The sequence below is a fragment of the Acanthaster planci genome, linkage group LG05 (genome assembly GCF_054643075.1).
Source record: "Acanthaster planci isolate LZ-2023a linkage group LG05, COTS_SCS, whole genome shotgun sequence".
Classification (NCBI taxonomy): domain Eukaryota; kingdom Metazoa; phylum Echinodermata; class Asteroidea; order Valvatida; family Acanthasteridae; genus Acanthaster; species Acanthaster planci.
Genome location: NC_141781.1, coordinates 13,875,356 through 13,900,784, shown reverse-complemented (window position 1 = coordinate 13,900,784; position 25,429 = coordinate 13,875,356). Strand labels below are relative to the sequence as shown.

General features: G+C 42.5%; 1 protein-coding gene across 4 annotated transcripts in view; it reads right to left on the bottom strand.

Moving 5' to 3' along the window:
- LOC110987311 (nuclear receptor subfamily 2 group F member 1-B-like) overlaps window positions 1–25,429 on the bottom strand; it is a 70,237-nt gene that overhangs the window by 24,515 nt on the left and 20,293 nt on the right. The window contains exon 1 of one of the 4 annotated variants that reach the window (XM_022249935.2): window positions 19,874–20,416. The exons of 1 other annotated variant lie outside the window; for it this stretch is intronic. The gene's annotated coding sequence lies outside the window, so the exon portion shown is untranslated. Of the gene's footprint in view, window positions 1–545; window positions 720–19,873; window positions 20,417–25,429 lie in introns of those variants that run through there. 2 more of the 4 variants (XM_022249933.2, XM_022249936.2) reach the window with 2 other exon arrangements.

Sequence of the window (25,429 nt, the reverse complement as noted above, 5' to 3'; positions counted from 1 at the left end):
TCCAGACAGCCCTATTGAAACCTATCCACCTCAGCCCAAGCGGTCGTGGTCGACCGCGTTTTAAGGTCACGGCTTTGTGTAACGACGGAGGATTTAGAGCAATTTGGATTGACCACACGCGGCAGCAATAAACAAATAACGGCTGACCGTTCAACGCGTCGGCCACGTGGAAATTATGTAAGAGCTGTGATTAATCGCGGGTCTGACCTGAGGCAGTCAGGTCGTGTTGTGTCTGTCTAGAAGACTAATGAACGGTACTCAGAGGGTGATCGCTTAAAGAGGCAGTTTATTCTTCGCCTAAACTCTACTAGGCACTTTTAGCTGGAGCTAAGGAGGTAGTAAGTTCGTTTGGAAACTGAAAGAGAATGTGGACAAGGGTCGAGGAAAGCGGTTCAGTGCGCATGCCAAACGTAGGACCACAACATAATGTAACCAATTGCCAAGCATGTTGAGGAAGCACGGAAGTTAACTGGTCACATTGAAACAAGAAGGCAAACTCGTATTTTCAGAACTTCGTTGTTAATTGTACTAATGCTATGACATACCCAACGCGACAATCAACACCAGCACTAGAGTGTAGCATCAGTGGGGTCATCGGGATAGACAATGAATAACCACAAAGCAATCCATCGATTCTTTCACGCACCGACTGTAATAACACGCAATAACTGACATCGGCGCTTAGTGTGCCTATCCAATACAGAGATGAACACGAATACAGAGAACCACACATTGCCAATCATCCGCGATGCCACTTTCCATATCCTGGATGCTGTTGAGGAGCGCCCTCGCACGTTCATCAATAGCTCAACCCACATCATGTTGCGAGCCGTTTTGGCGTATTTTTTCGTGGCTTGTTTGGTGTTCGTTGCATCGCGGTCTCTTTTTCGGGGATTCGTGTAATGAGTCCAGGCGTCAATCGGAAACTGTGGTATACGCCCTACATCCTAATTGGATTGTGCGCAAACTCTGTAGCGGTGTGACATGTCGTTAAAGGGAACTTCACAGAGGAGAGAGTTGAAGGGATTATGAGAGACGCTCTTTTCCACAGGAGCAACATTTCCTCTCCGAAAAAGGGGAAAGTCCTGAACGTTCAACCGTTTCTCGTAGATTCAGCAGAACATCTTTCAGGCAAGAACAGCAGATCCTTTTTAATATAACCTCTGATATGCCTGAATGGTAATAACTTAAGAATGGTGGAACCTTCCCCTTATACACTGCAAAAATCAAAGTGTTAATAATGGGAAACAAAGGTGTTAATTTAACACAAACTTTTGCGCCGTACCTTGCATTCTTTTCGTGCTTTAAAGGACTGGTAACTTTGCAGAGAAGCACTATAAGCAGGCTCCAACACCAATTTCACTTTAACTTGGGTGCCTTTTGTTTGAAAGGGCAAACGTTAGACAAAGCCATTGAGAGAAAAAAAAAGTTTTTCTTGAAACTCTTTACACGAACAGAAGTTTGGATGTGTCTAGGTTTATACCAAGTTTCACTAAAACCCATGTCTGCGCGGTTGAGATCAAAAGGGTAGAATCCCCTCCCCCGACTCTGAATGAATCATTGTCCTGATATTGATATGCTTACACTACCTGTCTAAATTGTCCCTGTCTGTGTCCTGAGCCACACTAACTGTGGAGCTGGGATTTTTTGCCGTGGCTTTTTCGCCTCAAATAAGTCACGAGAGCCACACTAAGCCTATATGAGAGGCAAACACGACATTGCCGCAGACTACATGCCATAACCTACACTCAGTTTAGACGGTAAAGGGCTCGCCTTATCGGCAGGAACCAGACTTCAGTGGACACGCTAGACAGATGTATCCCGTTCTTTTTGACATGGGGCCGTCGAAACCCACTTGTCCGTTCACACCTGTACACTTCAAGAGATGGGTAGATTCTCAGACTGCCAAACACGCAGAGGACAAACAGAGCGCGCATGTCTCACAAAATCCAGTTTTATTTTTCAGATGAATGTATCCGGTACTGACAAGTGAATAGGTCAGAAGTAGAGGTTGTTTTATTTTGTTTCTTGTCCTGCATCACTATTTTGTCTATAAACTTGTGCGGTATTTTCTAATGCGTTGTAGTTGGCCAGGAGATACATTCCGGAAACAAAATATTTTCCTATTGGTAAATACATATTCCAATTATCAGAAAATTTAGCTTTCTTGAACAGTTTAATAATATAACAGCAAAATTTCTGCAACCGTACATACGCATGTAGTGTTTATAAATATTTGCAAAATACTAGAATCAGTCAATTGACCTTAGGAAGGCCCATGCGTACATTTTGTAGGGCGCATAGAACAAACCTTGTCAGCCTACTAAACAACTCAAAAAAAAAAAAAAAAAAAAAAAAAAAGGTTTACATGCAAGTAAAGCACATTTTCGAAATGGTGGATCGAGCAATAAGAGTTAGGGAGCGATTTCAAATGAAAACACGATGCAGGTATTATTCTCAGCTACTACGCGGGCGCAGGGAAAACTAACGCGCTTTTACCGTACTCGGTAACCGGGCACATGTTGAACGATGGCATCACGACTCACATGTCGTGGATTGTCCGTCAGGCCCGCGCCTCGGCCTACCTAACTTGGTTACACGCCTACATTGTCGCCGCGTTAATTGACGACACGAAAGGAGCAAATCCAGTAATGCGACAGGCCTAGGTAGAACTAGGGGATAGAACATGTCTTAGGGCGTCAGATCTTTTAATTAATCGTCGAGGGCTTGCCTGTTGTGGAAAAAGGTAATATCCGATGATACTGAAAAAACAAAAACAAAAACACCATTTGATAATATATTGAAAATTTACCAGATGGATTCACGAGTAACTCACTTGCCAATATCATATCATGTAACAGGTCTAGGAACGATGGCTATTGTTGCATAAGCATTGCATATATATTCATCTGGCAGTTGAAAACAAAGTGTACCAGTAGGTCTATCTCAGGAACGTACTGGTATATTTCTTTGAGAATTAACAGTGGAAAGTTACCTTGTTGTTTGCTTTTCCTGAAAGAATGCTGTCGTACAAAAAAAGAAGTGATTAAATTTGAAGTTTATGTTTACGGATTCTGGAAAGCACGTTTTAAAATGTAAGTTTCCAGGAAGAATTTGGTCGTTAAACGCACCTGGTAGGCTTAATGCTGTACGCTGATTTTGAAAAGGCTATAAATATTGTCTCTGCTCTGTGTTCTTAGAAAGTTTTAGTGGTAGGGCAGGCTGTCAGTTTTGTTTATTATTGGTTTGTGTTTCCTTCTAGGGGGTAAATTTTTTGATGAAAAGGGTTTCCCATTCCTTGGTCATTGTTCACACTCAACGCCAACACAAACTGTAACATTTTAATGTACAGCATTGTAAAATACTAGTCCTCGTGGTTACTGAAAGCCATAACACATGCGCTGCAGTGGAAAGCAAATCCGAAAAGTTAATCTTGATGAATCAAAATGCTACACTTGCTAACAGCCACGCACAAATAGCTTTTTAAAACTACTGGACGATTCAAGCAAACTTCAATACTTCAGTTCAGATTTAGCATTCCCCTCAGCTCATCAAGCAACAGAAATCGTTTCCTAAGATCTCAAGCAACAGAAATCGCCACAATGCCTTATTGCTTTGCTCCGCTCACATGTGGAATACCTACGACTACAGTCTGAACATGCTTTGTGCGCAGAATCCAAAAATATTATTCTAAAGCAATGAGAAATCTCTCGGGATTCTCGCCTGGAAAAAAAGCAGGAGGTTCACTGACCTAGTCAGGTGTTTTGACCCCCGAGTGTAACCCGTCTAGCCTCTTGGATAACCGAGTAAAAAAAAAAAAACAAAGAGCCCTCGGATTTCATTAATAAGCAGCCGCCTACGCCGAGGCTGGCTGACTCTCCCTCTGCCACTCGATCAGAGCCCGGGCGCAATTCGCGGTCCCTTCCCGCGGCCCACCGCGTTTTTCTGACGCTAATCAACGCGTCTTCCCCTCGTCTCCCGGGACAAAGTGTGGTTCAAAAAGGGGGGATATTATAACGCTGGATTATTGTCCCGGCTTTCCTGTCCCGTTCAATATCATTTTGACATAAACTAATGGCGCTCCGGCCCTGAAGCAAGTTACATAGATTACATTATTCACTCGTGGGTTTATCAGCGGGTCTCGGCCGACTGGAGCTAGCGACGATGCTCGTGGAAGTTGAGGCGAGAGCGATGCGCAGGTAGGTACGGGCTGGCCCGTGGCGGGTTTCACGGCAGATGAAGAAGATCGTAAATCGCAGGGAACAACGCACTCGGCATCTGTAGCAAGACCACGGCACTGCCAGGTCGTTGCCACGACACCGCCCGCATCTTACCTATATATATGGACATTTGTTTGGACGGCACATCCCGCCCGTTCTCATCATTGTCAATTCAAACGAGCATCAGTATAGTAAGTCCAACAGTGCGCGCGATGTTTGCACACGGTCAGCTGAATTGTGTTGTTTAGCAATTACTGGGCAATGAAAACCCAACTAATAGGAAATTAACGCCGACAACAGGCCCCTTCCCTGTCAGCCGTTCAACCCAACGGTATGTTTTTCCAACTACAGTATTCAACTGCGAGTGCAGGAACATTGTCAAGGGCCAAACGCGCGGGGGTTTTCAGCGACGACCCCATTGTGTGAAAATCCCCCCCCCCGACTTGTTATTCGACGACGAAAGGCGTCGTTGAATAACGTGTACTTCCCCGTGAGCCATCGTCACACGTTCATCATCACCACAGCTTTGTTCATGCCCAGCTTAAAATCTCCAAGACATGATATACACTATGGACATGCATAGAATCGGTATCGAACATTTTCATGCACGGTAGTGCGTTGTCAATTGAAGATTCCGTAAACTAGGTGGTTATTTATGTGAGTCGAACACATCTGGTACACCTTACTGTCCAGGACCTATAGGTAATCTGTTACTTGACATGACGAGTTGTTTTGTCCAAATCACAAACTGAAAAAAAAATTGACGGAAGTGTTTGACAAAAATTACTTTTCATCGTTTAATAATGTTTGGAACTCTTGATTAGCTGCCGAAGAGGCTACGGCATTCTAACTACAATGTACACACTGGCAATGTTTGAATGCCCGGTGACAGAGTGCCATGGTTTATGACTTGTAACCTTTCAATACAAGAACATCAATATCTACACTGCATCACCTGCGTTAAGAAGAGTGTTGTATACCATAGAAAAAAATCGACATTTACTTAAATCCGCTCTGCAACAAATCTATCATGCATCGAATGTCAGTGACTAAGTTGGTTACCTCTTGACTCAAGTCAATGGCCACCGAAGATCGACTCAACAAGACTGATTTTATCCTGTAAGTATGGTATTACACAAATCTGATCGGTCGGATTTAAGCAGGTATGGGACTAAAATTAAGAAACCTTTAAAAATTTATATGGATTAACACCTGTGTCTTGTCAGTAACTCGAGCGAGCGAGAAAACGTGGAACATGACTGCATTATACGTGTCGTTAAGTGATCGCATTTTGCCATTTTGCTCGTATTGAGAACACTGTTACGTGTTGCTGCAGCGGTGTCCATAGGCAGCAGGAATTTACGCGTCATGCTGTGCGCGAGGGTGTGCGAGAGACTTGGAACGGGGAAAAAGCCCACTAACCTACCGATTCGAGGTGATGATGCATGGGCGAAATTCAGTTACAAGACAAATCTGATTTGCGCGCCCAAACCATGAACTATTCCCTCGGTAATTCCCTCGCTCACCGTCTCACCTGTAAAGGTATACGCGCGTCCGTCAGCGAGACACGCACACCCGGCCGTGTCGTCGCATGCCAGGCACAACCCTATCCAAACACCCGGCCGATTTTTAAGCCCCCGCCAAACACTGCGTATTAAATTTTTTCCTGCACTGCTTCGACCCACGTGATATAGTATCCTCCAGCGTGTTATCGTCCTCGTCTTCGATCCCGGTCGGTGACTTGTCGGGAATTCGCTCCCTCGAAGTACCCAGTCGTACTTTTTTCCGCCGGAGTGCAAGAAACCCTGGTCCCAAGAAAGCATAAAGTTCTTTTCGGTAAATTCTCTCTTTAGAAGCATAGGATTTCTTTCTTCGAGCAAAATTCTCCACCGCTTCAGACGTAAGAAATTCCCCGTTCTCTCCACCACGCCTCTCACTTGGAAACAAAGTTCATTAATTCTTTTGAGCACTGGCTGCGGCACTTAAATAGTGCGACACGTCACCAAGCCCCTCTTGACTTCGTAGATGGCCAAAAAGAGATGTAGAATTACAGCAATGTATCAAGCGGTTTGCGTCATTCGAGTGTGACATATCGCCAACATAACACACGTTCGGGGGGGGGATTGGCGGTCAATCCTCCTTCTTTGCTCTTACCCCCAAAAAATACTAATTAAAAAATTATAGTAAAAATTACAGTAAGGAACAATTTTTTTCACAGTAAGGGCTGGTTCATTAATCTTTCCACGAAAGTGAACGCGAATTTGTGACAAAGGTCAAATATGTCCACTGTATAAAGTCAAATTTCACGTTCGTTGTGTTTGCGCCAAGTATTAACGGGGCTTTTAACAGGCAAGTTGGGTCCGTGAAGTGAATTCACTCGAAGCGTACGGGTTAGCTAACAGATTGAAAGAGAGCCAGGAAACAAACTTACAGGAATTGTTTCCATCGGTCCAAACCATCAGGTAATGGTGTTAATGTCTTCGACCTCACGACTAACCTGAACTACAGGATTCAGGCGTTCAAGGACGGGCGAATTACGTGCCACAATCCAGGACAAGAGCTCGAATAACGTGACCTGCCTTTCCGTCGCGAGGGAACAGGTTCAAACACCTCCTAGCTCGCTCCACCAGGGGGAAACGAGGTCCCTCGGAGATGTAAGCCCCCGGATAAATCACCCCAGGCAGGTCTGTAAAGCAGGCAGCCGGACCATACTGCAGGTGGATGCAAACTTTGTTTCCCTCTCTCCTTTTAAAGTACTCCGCTGTATCATACTAGATTAAGCTGGATCATTGCAAATGCTAAATCCTGCTAAGCTTTTCTGTCTGTTTGCTCCATACCATTGAGAATCGTCTCAAGATCTGCCTCTACACTTTGACGATTAACAAGCATTTTTCATGTCGTCAATGTTTCCTAGGAAACTAAACTCTACAACTTTGCTGCATTTACCGCACACTGTGGCGTTTAAAAGTAATTGTTTTTCAGAAAATGAGGCCATTTAACCCACTGGTATTTACCAGGTCAGTGATAGTTTCAGCTTAAAAAATTGCCTGCTTATTTTCAAAGAAGCTTTGGATGTAATCTGTACAGCAGCAGGGTTAACGTATCAATAACTTCTACTACAAAACATACTGTTTGGTACACTTTAATGATATTTTATATTAATACGTGTAGTTGGCAGTCCATATTCTACAAGGGAAGACATTCCGTAATTGCGTGTCTTGCCCATGGGATTTTCCCACAAATGCCCAGTGCAGTTTCGAAAGCAGTGCCAACCAGCGCAGACGCCTTTAGGCTTGCAAGGAATTCAGCGTACACGCAAAAGAGACAAAAATCGCGCAGTTGTCGGTGTCCCCAAGCCGTGGACAACCTGAATGCGGGGACAGTCATTACGATAGTGATGGCAATAACAGCAACGGAAATGACAATACTAACGATGACGAAGACAACATGAAAATGGTGAGCCAATTAAGACGGAGCTAGATCTGCCACATGTAATATATCTCTCACAGCATTTGACAGGTGCGCTCGATAGTCTCCCACAGGACAGTTCCCATCCCTTGCCCTGGTCGCATTAAGTCAGAAATGAGTTGTACCAGTGAACGCCCATGTTTACTGACATACTGCTAACATCTGGCTCTCTATCCAGCCCGCACGATCTTGCCAACGGGACCAACGGCACCAGCGAGATTCGGGACTGCAAAAGTTTCCAGCCCAGAAGCACACTTTTTGGAAAAATTTCAGCAGAGTCAATATCCTGGAAAGTCATGCGGGTTGAAGAGCTCACTCACACTTTAGTGAAGTGGTGTACGAGCGAGCACTGAAACTTACAAAATTACGAAAATAGGCTCGATGGGACTTACGGTGTGCATGATCTATGGCACAACGTTTGAACTAGATAGGTTGAGACTCAACCGATGATGCAGCGTACCAACCTACGCATTTTAAAAGCCCGCAAAGTCAGTGTAGGCCTATTTACAACTTCATAGGCAGTTAACACACTGTGGGCATTGAAAGAGTGGACTGCAATATGATAATCGGAATGTACTGAGGGGAAATTGCCACCATATTTTCAAAAGGCTCCCGACTTTGAGAAGTAGACGGTAGACTACATCCAAAATTCGACTCCTGTCTTGAAATTGTCAGACAACTTGCAAATGGAAATTATGTCGATTACAAGTGAGCATTTACGGTTATTTCTATGGCCAGTTTTGTTGGGTTTTCTCCTTTTTTCACATTTAATTAATTAGCCTGATCTTTGCAAGTTTTAAAAAACAACACCCCCCCCAAAAAAGCAGGAGTAGGCCTGTGTAAAAACTGGTTTCTGCAAGCTTGGTTTGTGGGGGCAAAAGTAAATTCATATGCTTTGAGCCATGACTGAAACAGACCTAAAGAATACCAAAAGTACGGTGATGGAAGACTTTGATGATTCACTCTCAGCTTTGAACTCGCGGTGTTGTGTGCAAACTACTGTTTGCTTACGCACGTCTGTAGTTCGCTAGTTGAAGAATACTCTTAAAACAAAGTAAAACATTTGGAGCTCTTCAAATGATTAGCTATAGAAAAAACAAGAATTTCAAAAGCATCACCAATGTTGGATAGACGTGTTTTTAATTTGGTTTCGCTGTCAACTCTGCTTTACAAAGATTTCGAGGCTGTTGTGTCACCACTATGACAACGTGAAGAGTCAACTCACTCCTGTTTTATACACAGATTTTTGTCTCGTGTACTCTTTACATACCCCTGCTTAAGTTACGAATCTCTTCCTACCAGGCCCCAAATTTCTTGGGCGTTGTCATGTTTGCTTAGTATCGTTGTGACAGATAGTTATTAGTTGAAATGCATGCATTTTTCTCACACCAGGTCGTGTTTCATTTCTAATTGTGGACAATTAGATATCCAGATGATTAAGGGCCAGTTCGAATGATACACCACCCGTGTCAAGTGTCTACTGTCCGAGACACGAGAATGTTGCAAGGTTTTGTACCCCCTTTTGCAGATTACAAACAAATAATACGCACGGTGTGGATAAATTGTGGGTTAATATGTCACCCCAGTAGGCCTCTCTAGATGAACTGAACAAGTTATGCGAAAATTAGGAGAGCATGTTGCATTAATAAGTCGTTGGACCGTTATCGAGTATCCCAACCAATGAATAGACCTGTATGGAATACTGGCCCCGGGAAAACACAGATGCGTGGACAATATGGGATGATTCTGGAATACTGTTGCATTCATCACGGCCTGGTGTCGTGTATCCACTGTCAAGGGCCACTTCGAGGCATTACCTATGCACTTAGGAGGAAAAAAAGATCATCATGACGTGAGGCTGCATTATTGTGACGTCGGGTTGCATGCCCATTATCACAGGCCACAAAGACGAAAACGGCATCCTGAAATGTACACGCGACACTGACTCGATCCCAGGGTATATTTCCTCGGCCCCAGGGAGTCGACCCTCGCTCAGTTGTGTTTTATAAGGTATGATCGGCGGTGTATTATTTCATCGGACAGGTAATATGAATTGCCTATTATCTACTGCATTCATAATCTGTATACAGCGCCAACTTACATTTACGGAAGTAAAAGAAGTGAATATTTGCTGTCTTGTTTTCCTGACCACTTCAGGAAACAGAAGACCTATCCCTCCCTCAAAAGGATGAGAAAACTTAGCACAATATTCATTTACTTGATCACCAGTGATCTTAGTGTTAATGTGTGAGACGTCACGTATAACTCAAATGCAATATTTAACAGAAAGAAAAGAAACAAAAACATGAACACTTCTGAACTGACCTGAACTTGCTACAAGTGACACAACATTACTTATGTCAGTAAAAATTCACAACCTCTTCTTTACCGCAGTTAGAGTAGTGTCCAGAAAACAGTGAGAAAGACTTGTGGCTTACAGCGACCTACATATACCACGTGACAGATTCTTCAAAATGTGGCGTCGTTTCCGGTCAGCTTTTGGCTTCATGCATTTCATAAAATTTATTCCCCTTGGTTTGAGACGTTGCTGCTTAAAACAACATCTCTTTATATAGAAATATTGAAATGTTTCAGACGGGGCGAATCTTAGAGTACTTTCGGTTTCCCGCAAAGTAAACATCTGAAGATTATTCTGGGGCCTTAGGTACAACCCCAGAGACCAAGTCGCAATTTGGAAAATGGCAAAGGTAGCAGAGCAGCATTTCCCCTGGCCCTGTGTGAGGGCTCCAGTCAAAAGAACGAACGAGGGAAATTAGTCTCAATGTTACGAATTGTAGTGGCGTAACTAGGGCGAAATATTGAAATATCTTAAGGGCATCCGAGGATGCACCCTTTTTAGGAGGTGGGGTGGGGGTGTCGCAAGCTGCTGAGCTTCGGCGTGTAAGTTGCATACATTTAAGAATTTCAAATGTTATGAGGTATACACCCGAGGGACAGACCGGTCAGGAGCCTGAGACCTTTCCTACGAGGTGGGACCGGAGGCTTCAGCCTCCCTCCAGAGGCCAGCGTTTACATTCAGAGTTACTGAGCATGGGCGTCGATCTGTAAGTTGTGGGGTTGACCAATAGACCTCCAACCTTTCAAGGGGGTTGTCACCCTCCCCTCCCCCACTGTTTGATGAAGGCAAACAAAAAATGCGGAGAACCAGACGAAATGCGGGTTTTCATGTCAGTTTTGAAACTCTCCTCTTGCCAAAGTGTACAACAGTCAAAAGACGTACATTACAAAACACTTCAATTAAATGCACCTTTAACGTTAAGGCACGTGAGCCCCCCGAATACTCATTGGCTATGGCTCAAATGTATATCATAGCCCTCTTGATTCAGTCAACGTGCACCTTCCTCATTGTTCCGAGGCCCCCAGCTTTATCAGACATGAATTAATTACAAGACATCTTGCTTCTACGATGTCGTCAAAACTGAAGAATGTCCTGTGTCGCGTGAGAGATACCGATGTGGCACACCGTGATTTGATTTGGATTCGAAGTTATGTACCTCCCCTATCACAGGTCACGTCTAATTATCTCAGTTCACGCAGCAATGCTTTGCTGTTAAGCGCTGTATAATTGACGGGCAAGTGGTAAAATTTGCCGTTTTATCGATTTGGGTACAATCTGACCGGGGGGGACGAGAGTTGATATTTTGAGCAACCCATGGACCACAGAAAAAAAATCAACTATAGGTCAGCAACGATTGACAATTTGTATTTTGTTTTGTTTTGCTTCTGTTTAGTATTGTTTGTGCTAAATATCATATAGCTACTTTAACGACTGTGCTGTGACTGTTCTGAAAGCTATCCTGAATACAACCTGAGGTCCGTGCTCACCAGCGTCACGTGCCGTATTAAATAAACATCGGTCAACTAGACCTGAGAATGATTGCCGATTTTCAGCTGATAAAGAAAACCCCTGCGAACTTCCCCCTCGGAAAACATCTCCGTTTACTGAAATGCTGTACATGTAAATACCTGCACATTCATTATTAAGAGAAACACGTAGTATCAAAAGTGTGGGGTTTGAGAAGTATACTTACTCTAAGTCGATGGGAATATCATTAAATAAAATACACAAACAAAAACAAGTTTGTCGCATGAACATGATTCCCGAAGCCGATGTAGGCCTACATAGCGCGGCAGAGCTTACCCTGGAGGTATTTCTTCGGCAGGGTGGTCATGAGGGTTGGAGTTGCCAACTAGCCAAAATAACATTGTCCACGGACAAGCAAACACCTGAGTCATTTCATAGAAATGACAGTGACTCACCTGATGTGTTCGACAGGTAATACTGGAGACGGATGGTCAGAGTCCCAAGCCAGACCACACTATAGAAAAAATAGCGTGACCAGCCTGTTGACTTCAGTCCCGACAACAGCTATGGTCTTTTATATCGAGAGGTTATTTAACCGCCATTTATTCCAAAGATGAAAGACCTTTTACCCAGACAATTATGTCACCAGACGGACCGCAGATTTGCATAAAAACAATTTATCTGGCTTAAGACAAGCTTGAAAAACGTCAGAGCAATACAGATGAATTTCATGTCTGCATAACCAACAAGCCGTGTTTGAATCGCGGCCGTTAGAAGGTCCATTCATCCCGGCGTCAATCATATACATTTTCGGCACGGGGTACGCATCAAATTTGAAAGGTGGAAAAATGACTTGCTTTACATAAGAGAACTCAGTTCCAATTTAAACTGTTCGACTTCCAGACAGTAGAACAATCTGATCACTAGACTTCACTGAAATAACAAAAAGTCGATGCTGATTTTTTGTGTTTACTGGGGCATATCTCAGGATCGTCGAGAGCAAATAAGATGAAATGAAGAGGCATCATGGAGTCGAGAGTGCACTATATGAAACCATGTTAGTTGTAATAAAACAGACAATGTTTGCTTGGTTTATTTTAGGGACACACTGTACACCGGCTGTTTAGTCAACTGCTTGAATCTCAGCAAGCAAGATATTTTAAGGACCGATACATGAAAACACAATATGGTTTGTTCGACTCAGTGGAAACCTTGGAAAAGTGCTGATTTGAATCAACTTTTTTTACTAAAGCAAAAATTTTGAATTTTTTTCATTTTTTTCCCACCAGGTTTAAATCTTTTCCAAGCTTCGCACATTTTAAAAATATTACATGGCAAATTCCCTTCGGTGAGCCCTATGTATTGGTGTAAATGTGTAAAAACACAATCGGGGTTGGCAGCATTTTTTATTGGAGGAAGCTCAATTCAAGCCACTTGATTTACACCTGCGTCTGGATTTCAACGTCTGAATTTAAAGGACCATGATTTAATCTGACTTCGTTTAAAGACTCCACCTCTAAGTAATTTGGTAAAGTATCAGCGTACATACCTGTTATCTCTACAAGTACTGCACTGGAATTAGAACTGTTGGTCATTATGCAATGAAACCAGAGCAAGTAACAAAATGTTCGTAATAAGGTAAATTTTAACAAACCAGGATCACTTCTCTATTCATTCTATTGACCATACATGAGCGAGAGAACAAATAAACCCACTGAAACGAGACTCCCTTTTCCACACATTCCAGCAAGGTAAAGTACCAGTCTTCTGTACCAACACATAACATATGAAATAAATTTAATTACACGTGGTTGGTGGCATGTGTTTTTCCACTCACTCCTCCTTAAGTCTGAGATTGTGGTTAAAACAATACCTCGGAACTCATAGTTTTTTTCAAAACTAAGGGTCCAGTTTAAACCCTGATACATTACCCTTGATACCTGCAGCTCCTAAGGTTGTTTATAGGTGCACATAGGTGCTAAACTGCATCCAATTTACTTGGACTTAAACAATATTGAAGGTGGATATTAACTGCCACTATGTCAATCAAATTACTTAAAACTAAAACAAATAAATAAAACAAAATTAACAGACATACAGCTGAATTTGTTGCTTTGGAATAGATAATTAAGCCAATCTGTTTCCAATTAAAAAAAATCTCATTGAAACAAAAATATCTGAATGGAATAACAAATACTCAATTTTGATTAAAAAAAACTAATCTTGATAAGAATACCACATATGCATTGAACCATTGCCTTGACACTTGTCAATGAATGGAACTCGTTCATTTTCCAGTTACAATCGTATTTTATTTTCCAGACATATTGTTCACTATCAAAGACAAGTCAAATGGTAACAAACATCCTTGATCCCCTCTGACTGGATTAGTTTGAATGCGTCTTCAAACGCCCACCTCTCTCCGGGTCAGACGTGGCTGATCTGTCTTTTTGAACGATTAACCAAATGTTACAAATATCCACAATTCAGAGATTAATGACCTTGTTTGTTCATCGTGTTGAGGAAGGGCAACGTCGTATAAGACTCCAGTGTTCAATTTGTATGAATCGTCCCCAAGCATCGAGAAGAAAAAAGAAGGAAAAGCAACTGTGAGATTCCCGTCTGCAACAAATGCAGAATATTTGGGCTTTTCATCTGAATCTATTTGGTTAATTGTTCAGGTGGCTGATTTTGACAATATCTATACACTCATCATGTGTCCAGGCTTATTCTGTAATTCGACAAATTAGAATGCAGACATTATCAATGTAACTTTTCGAGTACCCCATTACTTTGGATTTCCCCCGATACGGTACTAGTGACTTCAGTCAGTGACTTTCTTCTTCGCTCATCTTGCAAGGCAAACTGTACAAATTGTAACATCGGAAGGTTCACACTGATTTGCATGTCGCAGCCTCAAGAAATTGACACTGTATATGAAGTTTCGTATAGAACTGTTTTCACTTTTTTTGTAGGGGCATATAACGGTACATATACCACACCTTCCCAGGCAGTGCTCAAAAGTCTGAGGAGTTGAAAGTGATGGGATGTCGGGGTGAACTTTTTTTTGTCCAATCATTGCGCGCAAGGCAAGAGGGTTACTGCGCATGAAAGTGGGCCTGCGCTTTGAAGGGTTGAGCTTGCCAAGGATCTTGAGTGGCAACAATGAGGCAGAAATGTTTCACGTGGAAATACCCTTACGTTTATTAAAGGTATTGTTATGGCTCTGAAATCATGAAAATTTCAAGATTTCAACCTCAACTACTGACTGGTCAATAAATGCAGTCTCGATACAGTTTTCTTACTTGTTTGTATGATCCCCATGCATACTGAAATGATCCTGACTGTTAGTTTGTTGTGGACTATGATATTCATGAGTGGGAGAAATGCACGGTTTCTTCTCGTCTCGCTCGGGCACCCATACGTCTAACACTGTACACACGATTGCGTTCAGATGTACATACCAATTATATACCGCCACCTATCGACGGTCGATATCTAATCTTAGTCAACCATTTAAACACTTAGAGATACGCCAGTAACGATTTCGTACAGAGCTTAAGTAACATAAATGCGATTTTTCGTTGTAAAAAGGAAACAAGTCAATATTCACAATACGTGCACAATGAGAGCAATTAAACAAACCCTAATGCAAACATAACGACATTACAAGGTCCTGTGGAAATATAAAAAGGAAAATTGACAACGTACGGTGAAATTGCTGTATAGCAAAAACGTTTTTCCGCGGTGTATACTCGGCCTACAGAAGGTCACAGTCCGAAGAATGGCTATATCTCCGGGCCAATTTCTCTAATTCGATTCCTCGCAAGACCCTTCCGCCAATCTTGGACGGGATACAGTTGGGGGAACGCCAATTGCCAGGTCAAATAGTTTAACGACACCCGGACCAATTAGATTACAATTTTTGTTTCACACGAACGCTGGAACTGACCGCACCAGTGAGTCGCCTTAAAGACTTGGATTTTTAAGTGGAATGATTATTACCTAATTAAACAGCTTTCTTTCAATGTCGTTTATCTTCTTCGCGGTTTGACATTAGGCTTTTGTGTCGTCCGATGTTAGACTGGAATGAAAACCCACGCTCCTGGCATTGGAACTGAAATGCATTCTGCAGGTCGTCAATTTTTTTGTCACTTGAATAAGTATTTGGCACCCCAGCTAGTAACGGTGAATTAATAATTATTTCAGGCAAAAGGTCAGTGATGACTCACACAAAAGTACAGGATAATTTGTATCTGGATTTAGGAATGTTATATCGACAGATTATAAATACTCTGGTACTGTGTTTCTGCGTTTCTTTGTTTAGACGCCGAAAGTGATTAAGATTTTGGAGACGAGCAATCACTACCTTCCTGTAAAAATATAACAAATAACAAGAAACTTGTCTCACTCTCTCGTAAAGCGAACGAGCCAATGACATTTACCTGCAGCCTATGATCTGCACAGCGTCTTTGTTGATCGAGGATTAATGTATAATTTGAAACACCATTCAGAGGTAGAATAATAACTACTCGTTCGTAGCCCACAATCTTTCAATTAAGAGCGAAGGACTTCCGTAAATAAAGCAGCATCAAGGGTTCGTGTTTTCGCGAAGCAGGAACTAATTCTTTTCCTTCAAGTCTTCCCGCGTGCCAAGCCCGATTCGAAATCTCTCCCAGTAGGCAACGCAGCGTGAGAGAGAGGTTGTGATTCGGGCTACACCGACCAGGCACGCATGATGGGTCCCCGCTCCCGGTTCCCACGGCCAAGGACACCGTCTCGGGCTCGCTCTGCCCGCCCTGGCAGCGCCCCGGCGCCGCCAGTCAGTACCCCGGCAGTGAGGTCCTATCAGACCGTGACCAATTAACCGCGTTCCCCCTTTATCTTTCTGGGGCGTCAGCCTACCCAGTTTCAGGGGGGAAGGGCAGGGACGGTGGGTGGTAATTTCTCAATTGTTGGTGACACGGCTACCAGCTTTCTGGTCCGAGTGGCAAAACTGCTCAAAGATGGGACAAGCCCACTGCATTTTGTGGTCGTTCAAGATTTCACTCTCTGGAGTAAACAAGACCATTGCACCGCCAATGTTTCTCAGCACTAAAATATGCGGACTTAGTTTTCCGCTCGAGATGTTCTTTTCGTCTCACTCCCCGCTGGTGGTATTCCCGTAACTGTTCGTATGCGTTACCCACGTAGTCAAACCTTATTGCCAAAACCTTATCATAGTCATTGTCGCAATATTTTAAAGTCATTGCAGTTGATCATAATTGATTCTTTTAACAGTGCTTTTTGCCTCAAAACTGGAGATAAATCCCGAATCCTAATGCTCAGGAAAGCATTAGTGTTGATTGCATTATTCAACCTGCTGTTTACAATAAGCCCGTCATTGTCTTTCATTTGTTTATATCAATTAATCTTTTCCAGTATGGGACCCGTGTGACTGATGTCGTTATCCGTCTGCACCCATAACATTTACTACGTATATAGTCACTAGTTGGTGTAGATCTTGCTTTTCTTTCAGGTCCACTTTTATGTCATTATGTCCCTTCCTATTTCAATGGAAAACTGATCTCCTTCGGCACAAATAAGCTGACGCCGAAAGAAAAAAATCACTTGGGGGCAAGTTGTTTTAATTGGTGACTTTGAAATTTGCGTGATTACATCATTCAAAGGGTCCATGTGATTGGTTAAATCGTGACTGTGGAGAGGACACAATCTTTGGTGATCTGCAAAACCAGCGATTACTTAAACATCACAGTGCCGATAAATTTTATGAAACAATCTAAGGTATGTCTATTATGCATACAGAGAAGAAAAGCCATGGAGAAAGTTTGTTGCAACACACTCTCTAGTCAAATGCTTCTTATTCTGGTCCCTACCGTGCATTATTGAGAATTTCAGGGCTGACAAGTATTTTAATAATCAAAATGACAGCTGAAAACGGAAACAATAATGATTCTGAGACCATTTGGTGGCCTTAACTAGAGAAAAGGGTTTATCCTTATAACATGAACCACTTCTTAATTGCACGAATCATTACCTTCGTGATACGATATAACGTATTTTGGGAAAAGGGAGTTTTTGAAAAGAATAGAAGGATTACAAATAGAGGTAAGCAAGTGGACATCTTCGTCGACAATTTTGTTTTGTTGTTGCTTTTCTTTGAAAATGGAAGGCATGTCTAAAACTGGAACAGGTTAAACTCGAGCTCAATGGGCTTAGGTATATGATAGGTCGGTGAGCAGTTTGGGTGTGATTTGGCCTTAAAACTGGAGAAAAAAATGGCGAAGGCTTGTTCCCTGCCATTATTGTTTTTAGGTCAACTAGGAAGAGGTTTAGTGATGGTGGTGACACCGCCGGCACGTCTTGTGCAGCTCATTTCCCGCCCGGACTTCCTGACAATATAGTTAGTGCATGGAGTCGTGTGAACGATCCTGCAGGGTATGCTGTGCGAGTCGTTTACGCGGGAAAAAACAGTGACATGATTACCCTGGAAATGGTTTGCAAAAATTCTGACGAAAAATAAGAATAATTAACAATAAATGATAAAAAACCTTAAGAACATTTGAAACCTTCTCAAGAACATACGAAAGGGTAAACAAACATGCGTTATTTATCCATATGGATGTTGTTAATTTCAAAGAACTGTTATTATCTGTGTATTATCTATCTCACAGATCCTGAATGAACCCATTAGAGAGTTTTTAATCCGAACTTTGAGGCAACAGTACACTATAACACGCCCTAAATATAGACAAGAACAAGTTTTTTATTTGCCCCAACTATTCCTCCGACTCTGAAATCCCGCACCATCCCATCAAAAAATCCTGTGTTGTATCTCCAGGAAATAACTTTAAAAATTCCACATGTTCTTTTTTTATGTTCGGCAGTTGTGGTTGATTCTTTTGACATCCTTTGGTGGCATTTTGCCAAATTCCCTGGCCTCAATATCCCGCTCTTTTCTGTTGGTAGAAGTGAGGCCATGTTTCTGTAGAAACGGATGTTTCGGGCTGAACAAAGTGTGAGGGAACAGCATAATAGGCCCGTGCGTTTTAACAAGTCTACACTCTGGAAATGCTCCTAATATTATTGAAAAATGCCAAGAGAATGTAAGCCCATGAAGAAACAGCCTTTTTTGTCCAACTGCCCAAAACAGAGGAAAAGAACCTTACATTGCCATGTACTTCAACAAAACACATTTCAATTAAATTAAAAACATGTGCTTTACGATGATAAAGGCGACCAATGAGCACACAGCACCACTGCAATGGTTCTTATGCGTTACGTTACCAACCGGTTGGTATCCTTAATTATAATTCAACCTTTGAAATGTTAGCTTGATTATTGCAAATACGGGCCGCGTGGATTGTGTTAAGAACGTCTGAAGAACAGACCTGGGTATAAGTGCAAAAGAAGAAGGGGAAAACGCTTCATGTCAAAATCTGAGGTCATTCTCAAAACATCTTGCAAACTTCGTAACTTTATATTTCAATTTGTCCTAAAGATGGTAAAACATGACTAAAACTATGCTTATAATAATTACAACTGATATATATTTACAAACATATATATATATGTCTATTTCATTAAAAAAAACACCAACGGTGCTTAAATGAACTTCACTGGAGAGAATACATGAAAACGACTCTCGTCATTAAACCGTGTATCTACGTTGAGTGTTGAGATACAATTTGTGAGAGGCCAATTCAGAGTTACAAAGTGTTTTCCTGTGGTTCAGGTAACGTAATTAAATAACAATCTTTTCATTTGGAAATCTGATTCGTTGCATTTTGCTTGTTTGTGGAGACACTGCACAGAAATACCATCAGTGTGTAATATAATAAGGTGAAGCTGTGCCATGGGGATCACATATCGATTCTGCGCATAAGATGATAGCTAAACGGGACCTTAACGTTGTTGATGTTTTGACTATGATTGTATTAGCCTGTGACCCAGTACATTTTTAACGTATACACACAGGCCACACTCGCAGCTTACACTAAGCACATGCCGTTTCGGGGAGATTTATTTGAAGTATGCATGTAGCTCTGACGCCGATCTATATTGCCCGCATATCATCTTCCGCATAACCAAACAATAGCAGGGATACCATATTGCATGATTAAATAATGACAGTAGTTCAGTAACGAACGCCACATTCGGGCACCGTCGCATGAACCGTGGCAGTGAACTCGCCCTAACCTGCCACTTAGCAAATACACACAGGCGTATAGGCAAACAGCACGCCGCGCTACGTGTGCCCCAGATTCCGGGCTCGCATGTGTGTGTGTGCCACAGACAAGCGCAAAATCAACCCTCTGACAAACAGACAACAATAGTATAATGCTGCATAGTTCCTTACCTCACCTTTGAACAAGAGATGTCAGCGAGCGGGCACCCCCTTAGGTGCGGTTCTGGGGGGAGGAGGTCGCTGGTGGCGGTCGCCGAGGTGCCTGTCTTCCGAGGTGGTGCCGTCTCAACCCAGCGCGTCGAGTCAAATGTCGGCGGGGCAGGAGGTGCCTTGACACGGTAGGGAAACACTCACTGACACGGTGTGTCTTCGAGTTTTGCGACTCCTGTCCGCTGCCCCCAAAAAATCCCCCGGACTCCGGTTTTTTTTCGCGGGTCTCTGCGACGGCGATGTTTAGCGGAAATTCAGCAGCACGAAGATGAGAGCCCTTGTAGCGCCCCGTCCTCACGGTGTGTTGCGGTGCCGAACTTTGGCAAGACTCGCTTGCTCCCGAAAACCTGGCCGCAAAATACAGCGCAGTACTCGTGCGATGGCGCGCCGTGTGCCGGTTTTTGACTCCGGTGCAAAGAATGTCTGCGCACTTTTGACCCCCGACCCCAAGCACATTAATAAATGCACGGCGGAATCACAGTGCGCACCGCTTTTTATTGCGCATTACATACACCGGGTAAAATGTCATATCTGTGCGGTGGTAGAGTAGGGGCAAGGAAACCTTGTATCAGCTCTCCTTTAAACTTCTACTCATCTGAACCATCCCCCCGGCACATTCGCCTATCACAACCTGTCGTGGGCGGGGTCTTGCACATCCACCGACCCAGCTGCACCACAACCTGACACCGCTGTTAATTATTTATGTTAATTAAAATATATAAAAAATATATATCAACAGTTCGTGTGTCCAATGAGCTGGCACGACATAGGCCTGCTGTCATTTCTGTTTATTTTTTTGGCCGGCCACTGCAGGCTCATTTGTCCCCTACTGCTTTGCGGTTGGTCGGTAGTTGTGTGGCGGTTGTGACGCAGTAGGGGTGTGGGTGATGCCGGGGGAAGGGGGAGGGGGAGGGGAGTCACGCGGTCGGTGCAGGGTCCTCGCTTCCCTCAGCCAGCGCGTGCCGACACGTCCCACGGCCCGAGCGTTCCGTGGGCCGGAGTTGTCAAGCGAAGGAGCAATCCATCTCCTTGGTTTGGGCTGGAAAGCGGGTCATGGAATGCGAGTCGGAGCGGTTAGACCAAATTGCCGCTGTCATTTCAGTGGCAAAGTCCGCGATTTTTCATCTCCCTGCTGACACGGCTGACGACTTCAGAGCTAGCCAGGATGTTTTCTTAGCTCAAAAGCCTGCTTCTGGTTGCAGCTAAGCTACGACTCAAAAATTTGACTATGCAAAATTCCACTTTATAATTCTGCCACTTAAAAAGGAGAACTTTTCTCATCACTTTTGAAATCAATTGCTGACTAGATTTCAGCTGAATAGATCCGACTAATTCGAATAAAATGACTACTCCACAATTATGTGCCTAGCAATACCAAAGGTGAAATTCCACCAATGAGTGCTTGGGTTCTCCGATTCTTTTGCCATAAGTCATGAGGAGTTGCATAATTTTGAAATATTCTTGTCGAGCTACATCTTGGAAAATCTGGTTGTAATGCCGAGTGCTGAGGAAAACGTGCACAATGTTTCCAAAAAACCAAAACAACCCCCCTCAAAAAAACCCCAACAAAAAACGAAGTATTTAAAAGTTCACAAAATTTATTTTTCAAGATAATCCCTAGCAAGCATTTCCATTCCTTTTCTCGTCAGTGTTTTTGGATTTCCACCCAAACCGTCGATACTCTCTGTTTTTACCTACTGCTCACGCAACAATCCCTCATTTCTACTGCTGCAGTACAAGCTTTTTGTTATTGTAGGTTTTTGTTTTTAGTAAAATTAAGAAGGGGTAAACAACCATGTCAACAACAAAGAAAATGAGACCTACAAATAAATACTTGAGACAGTTTACAGGAGAAAAAAAGAATATCAAGCAATTAACATTCCACAGGAAGAAAAAAAATCTTCATGGATCGCATCTTACGAACAACTGAAACAAAGAACGCTGAAAGAACCCTGGTCATGTTTAATCTGTTTCGGATTCGTTTGTTTGATTCTTTTAAGGTATAATGCTATCTTACGTGTCTGGAACAAAAATACAAAAAAAAATGACAATGAGTAAAATTATACGACAATTAACTTTTGTTTAAAATAAACAACTTAAAACCATTTGAATGCTTAATTTCACTGCAGTCCTGATGCAACATAACGGAAAGGCTAAGCCAAGTGCAAAATCAAAATTCTACAGGCCTACACTGATAACATTTTTTTGTAAATTGCAACATGTCTTATCTCATTGGCCTACATTCTAATTAATCAGATGGATACACCACCAAGCACACAGACAAACAGTGAGTGCACGGACAAACGCATGCCAGGCCATAGGCAGTAGACATGTCGATATATTGAAATCCTCATGCTGGAACTGTCGAAATACCCACGTGCATACGCTATCCTGAAATCATACTGCATTAAAAGACGAGACTGACGCAAAATGTGTGGACGGGCAAGACGAAGGAACGGAGAAATGATGCAGAATTCATGACTTAAATGAAGGAAGTGTATCCCAGGGCCACGTAGAAATTTCAAAGAAATCATACAAGCAAAAAGGATAAATATATACTCTGAAAGATGATTGGCAGATGACGGTTGCACATACAAGGCGAAATACATCGGTGCAAAACAAACACGGGGTGAATCGCATGCAATCTTAACGCCATGATTAATTGTCCACGTTGACACAGAGACTATGGACGTCACATAAAATGCCAGCCGATTTGGCAGTGCCGTATACTTGCACTATGGACGTGAAAAACAGCAGAAAAGAGAAAGAAATGGCGCCAGTAAATCTCTGTTTTGTTAATGATAGGCACCCTGCTTGTGAAATCTATGCGTGATTCTAGGCGGGAAAAAAAGAAGACGAAAACAGCCTCATTACTGTGTCACTAAAGCAACATGAACCGTCGGGTTCAATGTTCGCAAATTAGCGGGATCATTGCGGAATGTGCAATCTGGCTGCATTCGACTCTCATTAGGTGAATGCTTACAATGTTCCGTTTGGTCATATTCCGGAGCGGGTTGCTATGGCAACCGTCGAGAAAAGCATGTAATAGCAGGAAAAGATCATTTGTTCTGGAGATTATCGTTCGCGTAGTTAGCGCTCAGGCATTCAATATTGATGACGAGTCCTCCTCAGTTATCTACGCGTACAAGGTAAAACGGTACTGAAATTGCAAAATCCTCAAATTGTTAAGAAAACCTTCATCAAATGTTTATTTATGTCTGTCACAAAAATCCTAATTCTAAATTGTCATGACATAAGCAAAATAGGCACCATTATGGTTGAAGGACTGCTCATATAAATTTGCTATTAAGCTTTGTTTACATTGTTTAAACAACCCATCAGACGCAAAACCGTTTTAAAAGAGAACATCATTCGAAAAAAGTATCTTTCGTCATCTGGGGATAATTTGTATTGGACCCAAGGGTGGTAATCAAGATTAGGTGATACTGGTAAATTGTCACTTAATTAACGACTGCATATTTTCTGAACGTTTCCTTAACCATGGCATCCATGGCCAATGTAGGTCATTCTCAGATCAAATTGCAGAAAATCTCAGAAACCTCCTTTTTCGGCTGTGTCTCAGGCCCTCTATGTCTTAAATTCTCAGAGAATAATAAAGGGTCCAGTTACCTAACTTATTGAAAACCGACAATATTCATCCATCAGATGTAGGTACCCCGAAGTATAGCCCTAGCCACGTCCAGCTAGCAAAGGACCGTGGGAAGTCAGGTTGTAGCCTGAAGTACGTCGATGTTTTACATGCAGCAGAATGGCCCTAGCTGACTGCTCCCTGGGGTAAATAGGCACTAAAGTGTAATGGCTATGCTATACATGGTTGATAATGACCCCTGAGATTTCGTTTTGTTTGGTAATGTAAACAACCGACAAAATATTAATCTAATCAAAAGGGAGGAGTTTACCGTAGCTTTAAATTGCTGTTGTGACTTCGTTGGTGGAGTTTTGCGTCGGAGAAGATTAAGTGTAAAGGCCAAAACCGAAAAATGCACGAGGTTGTGGACTCACATCACAGCCAAAGAGGGCTGCCATATTATTTTCTCATTTGTTTCCGGACCGCCTGACTACACGGTGTTTGCAAATTTACAATGGTAAAGAGAAAACTTGTAAATTTTTGTAAACGACACAACCTTACTTCGGCAATGAAAGGACCACAACGTCTGACGAAATCTCTTGTTTCTAGAGCTCTATTGATAAATATCGCAACAAGGTAAATAAATTGAAAAACGATTATAGACAGTCTGTGAGGTATTGTCTTTATATTGTTGTTCACCAGGAGCACATTTGCATAAACCCGACATTGTTTATGAATGAAATGATATGGGCGTAAATCCCATGAGGGTTCCCCCACAGGTTTGATGGAGGGGTGGCTATTGAATCACCCCCACTTTTCGTGGTGAGAAAAAGAATTACTCAGATTGTGAAGAATTATTCGAATTTTCAATAACTAAAATGCATTCAATATCGTTCAAAAAGGGAGAACAATAAGAAAAGGCATAAATATGCCGTTCTGAAGTAAGATTCTGCAGGAATGTAATACACTACAGATGTACATCTCTATCATGGACATCGCCCCATATAGTCTCAGATGGTGTCAGACCCGTTCAAATTTCCATGTCCAGACTAGCCATCCCCAACATTTTCTTATCCCCCAAATTTACGGCACAATTTTTATGCCACTGTTATGCCCAAGAAAGAAACAAAACCCGAACATTAACAATTCTGGTCTTTTAGTTGGCCTTGCATTACAATCCTTGCTCCCCAGGCCACAGTCTTCTAATTTACATCAAACCACGTAGCTTATCAATAGTACCAATCTTATGTCAGAAGAGAGGAAAAGAGAGGGGAAAAAACCGTCCTTTTCACGTCTAGAGCAGCGGGACATTCCAGTCACGCTGGCGGGCAAATGAACGCTTGCTCACGGCCTTGTAGCGGCAAGACAACACCCGACCCGTCGCTGATCCCACTGGGCAGTTTCAGAACTATAGACACATGCACCTAGCAGGAGACTCGTACAACATCTCGCTGGTATAGGTCACACAAAAATCGAAGATGGTCGAAGGAATCAGTTACTCTTACGGACCAACTACCATGTCTCATGGTTCCCTCTCATTAAGACGAACCAGTACGTAATATGGAATTAATATGGCTCTTTGAAAACATCTGTGTTCATTCATTTTCTATGAATCAGGCTTTTCTTAACTCACTATACTTCACTGTTTTAAAACCTATGGGTATGTATTTTGTTTTGTCTACATCGTGCCTGCTGTATTTGGTATTTGGTGCGTTGCTCCAAAATAATGTTACATGTAGCAAAACAAAACAAAACAAAAACAGACAGACAGACAGACAGACAGACAGACAAACAAGCAAACAAACAAACAAACAAACAAACAAACAAACAAACAAACAAACAAACAAAACAAAACAAAAAACAACACAAAACAGCCCCCACCCCCCCTCCAAAACCACAACAACCAAGGTTAAAGTTTTGATTGTAAA